Consider the following 8,539-nt stretch of genomic DNA (forward strand, 5'->3'; position numbering starts at 1 on the left):
TTCTCGATAACAAAGTAAAAGTATAAATTACTGTTTTTTTTTCTTGAGACGCTCAATATAGAATAAATCTAGCTCTACCACACACAAAAGCAATACATATTTGGGCAGACGAGTGGCCTTTGAGCTGAGTGACGAGCACACAAAGTTTCGCCGGTTTCGCTCTAATGGGCGCGCAGTTGGAAGAGATGGAAATGAGATGGAACACGGTGGGACGGAGTCGCATAGCCCGTCCGAAGAATGCCACGAAGTTTCGCTGCACAACGGCTGCTAGTTCTGGCCTAGTGGTAACTACCGGTAGTGCCGGTTTTGATTTGTTCTTGGCATGCAGGGCCCGAAGTGGTTCTTGAAAGAGAAAAGAAGAGAAAAGTGAGCCCCGTTATTGTCTGCTTCATGAGCGACACCGCCACAGTAGCTCACAGGGGATGGGGGTGAGGAGGGATAAAAAGGATAGGAGTAAAGATGTGGGAAAGCCGAAGAAGGAGAAGAGAAGAAGAGAGGTGTGGTGGTAAGCCACAGCGAGCGAGGACAAACCGAGGGGATAGAAGAGATAGGAAAGATGGAGCACGGTCACTGGAGTCCGAGGACGGGGCGCACCTGCGAGAGCTCCTTTCGGCGTCGGTGGATGGCGTAGAACAAGTCCAGTAAGTCAGAGCTGCACTGTCGTCGGAGGTGGAAGGTCGTCGGCGGCAGGAGATGACGTATGGCGAGTCCAGTCGGCCAGAGCCACGATGACGCGGGAGATCGCAAGCGCGCGGAGCGCGCGAGCGCACAACCGATCGGCCCGAAATCCAGCAAGCGAGTCTCCTGGCATGCAGGGCCCCTACAATGGCAAGTGTCAGTTAATGGAATCTATGGTACAGGAACAGATTCCCCCTTTCTTACTAGTCGCTTCGATGTTGAATATGTTAGAACCCGTTTCCATGCTCTCAGAAGGTGAGGTTCATTGCCAAAACAACCGGCAAATACTCTGATAACTGCGCGAATGTACGACCTCAAACACGAGACAAGGTCAGGCGCGCACTCGACTAACCTTTATCAGATAACTGTGCATCCCAGAAATATAGACTTAGGCAGCAAACCACTATCCACAAAATCCACCTTTTTATTTTTTAGCCGGTTTATGACGTTCCCGTCTCCCTGCTTATGGGAACCTTTGCAGCTCTTACTGACACAAGTTCTCACTGACACAACTGCAGCTATTGCCTTTTTATGCAAAAAGAAAGTTTCACTGACGTCAAGACAAACTCTCCTTCTTTATCCCGCTGTAGTCTGAGGTTGTCGAGTTAAAAAAAAGAAGAAAAAAAAACGGATACCAGACATATGGGGTCATTCCTATTCAGCATTCCATCAGACTTTTTCATTGTCTTGTTAGTTCATCCCATGTCATTAAAAGTGACCAGAACTGAAGAAGGGTGTAAAAATATGAGAGGTGGCACTTGAAGAAAACTTCATTTATTATGTCAACGTTTCAGTCAGAGCCTGAACTTTCCATATTAGTTCCATTTTTTCGGTACTGGTCAGTTTCACGCCACCGAGTGACCAGCATGCAGGTTCTTTATAACCTCCTTGGGTACCGCCAAGGACTGCTTAGTATCTCAGCAAAAATGACCAAATAAATGTATATTTACATTTACAATGCAAGGTATGAAAATGGAAAGTGTGGCTCCATATTTATTTCAGATTGATTGGCATCTTCAAATAACTTATTTCAGGTCTTGAAAAATGCAGCATGAAGGCCACCCTGGTATACATGTTGGTCTATGCTTGGCTCAAGTTACACGGCCAAACTTTAGCCGACCACCTTGAAAAGCATCTGATGATTGATGGCCACCCTGGAATATGCTAGCCAATGTCAGTTCCTATGCTTGGCTAAAGTTGCACAGCTAAACCCAACATTTATAGATACCTAGAAACGTTGGCCTAACCTGCCCTAACCAATCCTTAGTCAACCACAGCACACTTGGAGGTGTGGCTAGGAGGGTGTCGTTTAGTCTTGGAACTGCTAAAGTTCACTGGTGGTGCGATGAGTCATCTAGCTGGGAGGTTTGGGGTGGTTGCACACGGTTATGGTAGTTCACTTCAAAGAATATTCCACAAAAGCATAATTATTCTTTATTGTGGGCAGCAGAAACAGTAGTAAATCAGCCATGTAAGGCAACATGCCATTATTGGTACCTCACATCCCTGCCTGCCTGTTGCCACACTGATACTTTTGACACAGCTTCTTTGTTAGAAAAAAGGTGTAACAAATTGGGTAAAATAAGAACGCTTGGTTACTGTAGGTGGAACCCTTTTTCCAGAGCCCCATTGGCCGTCGCGGCTCACTGAGCATTGTCAAGGTTTGCCAATGGGCTGCTTAAGTCCCATTAGGAGAATCACACCTCCCATGACCAAATCGAAAGTCTGTCCCTAATTAGAGGTGAAACAGTGTCTGTGGAACACTGCACGCACTGGTAGGTTTTGTGTTCTAAGTGTTGAGGTGGAGTTGCACCATACACGTTTGTTGCTGTTTCTTTAGGAAATATTTTGTGAATTCTATGTAAGTGTTTGGCACCCGTCTATCACCCGTCACCTGCTGAATTCACGGAAGGCTGAAGCTTTTGTTCAGCTCCACAGGCTGCGCCTTGAGCATGTGTCTCGTTGCCATAGCTGTGTCTGTTTCAGTGGAATAGGTTGCGCCTAGGCTGGTCATTTCTCTTGCCAGGTAGTCCACTTGATCATTGTTTACACTTTGGTGTGTGCCAGACTATGGAATGGTCCATTTATTAGCCGAATAAACTGTTAAACATGATCTACATATGAGTGATAGTGAAAATCAGCAGCCAGACATTTGCATAATGTTTCGCCGTCTGTTAGCCATCAGTATTGCTGTGGTGGTGAGAACTCTCCACATGATTTAAAGTGTTTCTTACTGTGCTCGTAATACACAGGTTAACTTGCATAAACAAACACTAAAACATTGGCGCTCCACCACGACTACTGCCTTCACGACGCATTACTGACACAACTATCACAACAACCCAACAAGGAATAGCTTATTATTTTACCATGCGATATTGGTTGCCTTAATGTGGGAAATTTTGCGTGCATGCTTCACATACACTTTAGAAACTTAAGGGTCTTCAATCGGTAAAGAAAATGAACTTGCATGCCCAGCCCAGCGTAAGTGTATGTCCAGTGAAGCTGTTTTAAAGTACTGCTACATCTGCTAAGGTGGATGTGCAATGCCTACACATGGTAATGTTGCGACAACAAAATTCATTCTTAAGCCAGTTCTTCTGTACAGGGTGTTTCAAGAAATGTGTCCAATATTCGTAAAAAATTACAGAGGAGGTACCTGCATGCTACCTGTGGCATTACGTTTACTGTGGCCGACGGCATCTTAAGATGCGTACAAACTTTACATATGGCGGTAATTACAGAAATTAAAACAACTGACATTGACATTTTACCCATTGGAACTAGGCGGTCGAGTCAAATGGGCTAATTCAAGTCCATCCTGCGAACAGTCCGTAGTAGTTTAGAAATTTTTGAAAGACAGCCACTGCTAATCCTTGCGGGACAATGAAATCTGGTTAATTGGCAAAACTAAAACCAACACGCCAAAAAGCCCATCTGTCGTTAATTTCAAAAATGCCTTCAATGACAACACCATTTCCTTCGCACAGGGGAAGGAGAATAAGCGAGCATCGTTGTTGACCGTCAATCTAGATACCTATTTCGTTTCATAATAACACTTGCCTGCCACCTACTGCATCAATGCTCGCTATCCAAGGGTTGATTGATTGATATGTGGGGTTTAACGTCCCAAAACCACTATATGATTATGAGAGACGCCGTAGTGGAGGGCTCCGGAAATTTAGACCACCTGGGGTTCTTTAACGTGCACCCAAATCTGAGCACACGGGCCTACAACATTTCCGCCTCCATCGGAAATGCAGCCGCCGCAGCCGGGATTCGAACCCGCGCCCTGCGGGTCAGCGGCCGAGTACCTTAGCCACTAGACCACCGCCGCGGGGCACTCTATCCAAGGGTTGATAATGACTTTTGCATATCCTCCTTCCATAATGCGAGAGAAACAGTGCCGTCATTGAGGGGGTTGTTGAGGCGAATGGCAGATGCTGTCTTTGGCGAGCTGGTTTCGGGTTCGCCAGCTAAATTAGCCAGACTTTATCGTCCCTCAGTGATTACCAGTGGCCATCTTTCAGAAATTTCTAAACAGCTGTGGACTGTTCGCAGGAAGGACTTGAATTTGCCCATTCTACTCGACTGCCTATTTCCACTGATCGAAAAGCTAATTGGTTTTACTTACTGTTGTAACAAATGTTTGCACGCATGTTAGGATATTGTGTGCCACAGAAAAAATTGCGCAGCGGGCAGCACGAAGATAACTCCTTTCTGTAATTTTTAAATATTAGACACGTTTTTTTTAAACAACCTGCGTAGAAAATTTTAGCAAAATCACCTCTACATTGCAAGTTTTGCATTGTTAAAAGTAGTGTGTTATTATCAATTACATGGTTTCAGTGCTTGTTTCATGTATTAATTAAAATAATTACTTTGCTGCTTTGCACTTGTCCCCATCCCCTCATTTTTGTAATATTAATTGTTTGGGCAAAATTAATAGGACACCGCAGCAGGGGCCAAGTTACAAATGCGAAGCATTTTTTGCGTACTCTAGAAACTTTTGAGCATCTGTCTGTCAGTCTAGCTGCTTCAGTCTCTGTGCTCTCATGATCACCCACTTAACTAAAGGGGCAAACCAAAATTAGTACGAAAGGGTAAAATGGTTTGACGAATATGACCCACTAGTCATGACATTAATAATGTCACAATCCCATGGTGTACGTCGTCAAAACCTTTCTAAAAAACAGTGGCACGTACCCGGGGGCAGGTTATGAGCTACTGGTAAGTGGGTATGTGCCTCAGGTGTTCGACAGCTTATATCTACCCAATAACAGCGAGAACACTCATGGGTAATTGTAACACTTGACTGTTAACAAAAAGTGGACATTGGCACAGCATTGACCTGACGAACGCAAAGAATAAATGTCATTGTCCCAGCAGGAATCGAACCCTAGAATTTTGCGTGGCAGTCACGTATTCTACCACGGAGCCTCGGAACTACTTTTCAAATAGACCATAATGTTCGTGAAACGTCAATTGTGGTTGCAGTGCTGGCTTTCCAATTTTATAAACATTCCATATGTTTTCTTACGATACAGCCGTAACGTTGTGTTAACATCAATTGTAGTCAGGTGTCATCTGTTTACATTTATGTAGCAGCGTCCAGGGGTACAGTCTTTGCGAGCAACAGCGCTTTAAATCAGTTTACCGCTTCTGACAGTTCTAATATCCATGTTGCTGTAGGCATCATTACGCAGCTGTAAACAACTGGGATATAAAACATATGCGGCTGTTCAACTCAAGTCTGTGCGTGCATTTTTACATACCTTTAGCACAACTTCATAACGTTTCGCTAAAAAAAAATTAAAACGCAGTCAGCTTGCATGCGCTTGCTTTGCATAACATTGATTCCCAAGATACGTGGGATGTGCCGAATTTTTCACCTGGAAATTATGACTATTTGGGGTTCTTAAAGGGGTCCTGAAACACTTTTTGAGCATGGTCAGAAAACGTTGCCGATCAGTGGTCAAATCTCCCGAGAAGACGTGAGTCAAATAATATAGTGCAGCATGCAGCCTGGAATTCATAATAAATTCTCAGTCAGCTGGAATTTGCTTTCTCCTGTCTTGACAATTAACAATACAAGCTGAAAGGTTACTCCTCACAGCCACTGTATCAGCCATCAGTAGATTTGAACATAGCACGCTTGGCCGTTACCCTAGCCGAGACTTGTCCATGCACTTGTGCACGATCACACAAAAAAGCTGCCTATTCAAAGAAAAAAAAAAGCACACAAGGCCAAGAGGCGCGTGTGACACATACCCTTTGCCCATGCCATCCCTCCCTGCTTAGCCTCCAGTGCTTTCGTCGATAAGAGAGAATGAAATTCTAGCATGTGACAAATCTACGCGATTCTGCTCGCTCGTACTAGACCGATTCTAAAAATTTTTGCGTCGGTGAATTCATGAGGCAATACGCACCTTTAGTTATTCAATCGCTACTGGAAAAAGTGTTGCAGCACCCCTTGACCGTAGACCCCCTTCCTATCTCTTGAGGATAATAGCCGACACACTAGAGGCTAACAGCCTCTCTATAGGATACAAAATTAAGTAGAAAATGTACTTGGACAGGCTCTGCAAGAACCATTTATACAATTCAGGAATGCTTGAAAACAGTTTTGGAAACTAGGAAACATTGCAAGAATTCCGCAAGATGATGTTTTGTAAGGATTTGTATTTGCAACATTTGTGGTCAGAGCTGAACTATTCAAATGGCAGCTATCCACAGGGACTAGCATAAATAATTTAGGATGGTGGTCAAGACAATCATTGCATTAAATTCAAAACAGCTGGAAGATTTTTGCATGTCCTTAATCTGCTATATAAATTTATATAATCACATTGTTTCTTTGGCACATAAACCGCCAGACATTATATTACCGAATTGTTAGAGATACAACTTTAACTTCAAAGGTGTTTTTTCAAAATGAAACTAAAATAGCCCTAGTCTGAAATCTGTGCCAGTGAACTGACATGATCATAAAATTTTTTTTTTCAATACATGTTTGTACACTTTTACTGCTCTATTGCGAAGAAAAGTTCTCCATACTAGTACAGCTAAGTATACAGCAGCCAGCTCTATCTTCAAACTACTTCGCTGGTGCGGTTAATATCTGAAGACGTACCCGTAGGATCAATGTTTGCAACATTCGATGTCTCCTGGGCAGTCTTTATCACAGAAAGAGTGTCCATTTCCCTATGGCAGAAGGGTTGTTTCGTAACGTACACTCGTGAGCAAAAGTATACAGACCACAGGAGCCTCACATGCCAAAAGTGCCACATGCAGTCTCGTGAAGAGTTGTCTGCCGTTGAAAGAGTTGCTCTTGATGACAACTCTCCAGTAGGCACTTCCATGTTTCTTAATAGTACTTGGTTCTTAGGGGTACCTCTTAAAATTCTTGCGATTTGCTTCTCAAGCATTTTCACCTGGATATACGGCTATTATATTTCATGTAGCAATTGTGCCTTGCAATGCCAGAAGGATTGATTGATTGATTTGTGGGGTTTAACGTCCCAAAACCACCATATGATTACGAGAGACGCCGTAGTGGAGGGCTCCGGAAATTTTGACCACCTGGGGTTCTTTAACGTGCACCCAAATCCGAGTACACGGGCCTACAGCAATGCCAAGCAATGCCAGAAGGCAATTTTCCCCAATACGTGCCAGTCGTACTGCGTCTAATAAATTTCAAGAGCCACAAAAGAGGGGAGAAAAAATGAGAATTCTTGTTTTATTGCTATGAGACAATGAAATTAAGTACACAGTTATGAAAACATACAAAACCTTCAGAGAGGTATGGATGCTTGTCCTTGAAGCGGTTGTGCTCAGTGCCGCAAGAAAGCGGAGAAAAATAAAAATAACGAGTGCAGAATGAAAATCCAAGTGTGAGGACAATGCGACTCGACTGAGCCGGGACAGGCACTGTCACAGCCTTGTGTTGTTCGTCTTAAGTACATAGTATCCGCAAAATAATGTCAAATGAATAAATGCTCAATATTTAGCCGAAAGGCATCACCAGTGCCTATGTAAAGAATATGAAAGAATGCAAAAAAAAAAAAAAACAATGGGGGAAGAGGCCTATAGTGGTACCACCAAACTTAGGCATGTGATAGAATGGTGAGACTATTTTGGCACTTGCAGAGATTTTGCATGTGCAAACTGAATGCACGGTTCGGTGGTCCACTTATTAAACTTGGCACATTTTAATATCTTTGTCACAGGTCAAGAATAGAAAATAAGTTGTCCAGATCTGCGTTTAAAATGAGATTCTTATCTCAGGGCAGCACTTTAAATAAAAAAAAAAATCATTGCACAGCACAAGTTGAAGAGATTGTTTGAACGGACAAGTGTAAAGAAAAAAAAAAGGGAAAAACTTAAAATCTCAAACATACTTGGACAATGCCCTTGCCACAAAGAAGAAACGAAACAAAGATATACAATTAAGTAGTTCTGCTAGGTAATAACGAGGACATAATGTACATTTGCATAAATGGCCTTAATGAAAAGAGCAGTGCCACTCAGTGAAGATTGTTTTAAACTCACACTGCAAAATGCAGAGATCTGTGCCACTTACAAATGCTGTGCGACAGGCAGTTTGCCCTTCCTGCAGTTGCGGATGACATACATGACGCCCCCTATCATAATGTACAGCTCTGGCAAGAATGCCAGCATGTTCAACGCAATTCCAAGGCTACTCCACAGCTTTTACAGTGCAAGGAGCAGAAGGGAACATGTAAAGGTATTCCCAAAGCCGACTTAAAGAGGTAGATTTTTTTTTCTAGTCAGCAGCACACATGAAATATGCACAACTTCGCTCCGTCAACTGCTGCCGAAAAGAAACTCTGCAGAAAGC

The sequence above is a fragment of the Rhipicephalus microplus genome, chromosome 5 (assembly GCF_043290135.1).
Source record: "Rhipicephalus microplus isolate Deutch F79 chromosome 5, USDA_Rmic, whole genome shotgun sequence".
Classification (NCBI taxonomy): Eukaryota; Metazoa; Arthropoda; class Arachnida; order Ixodida; family Ixodidae; genus Rhipicephalus; species Rhipicephalus microplus.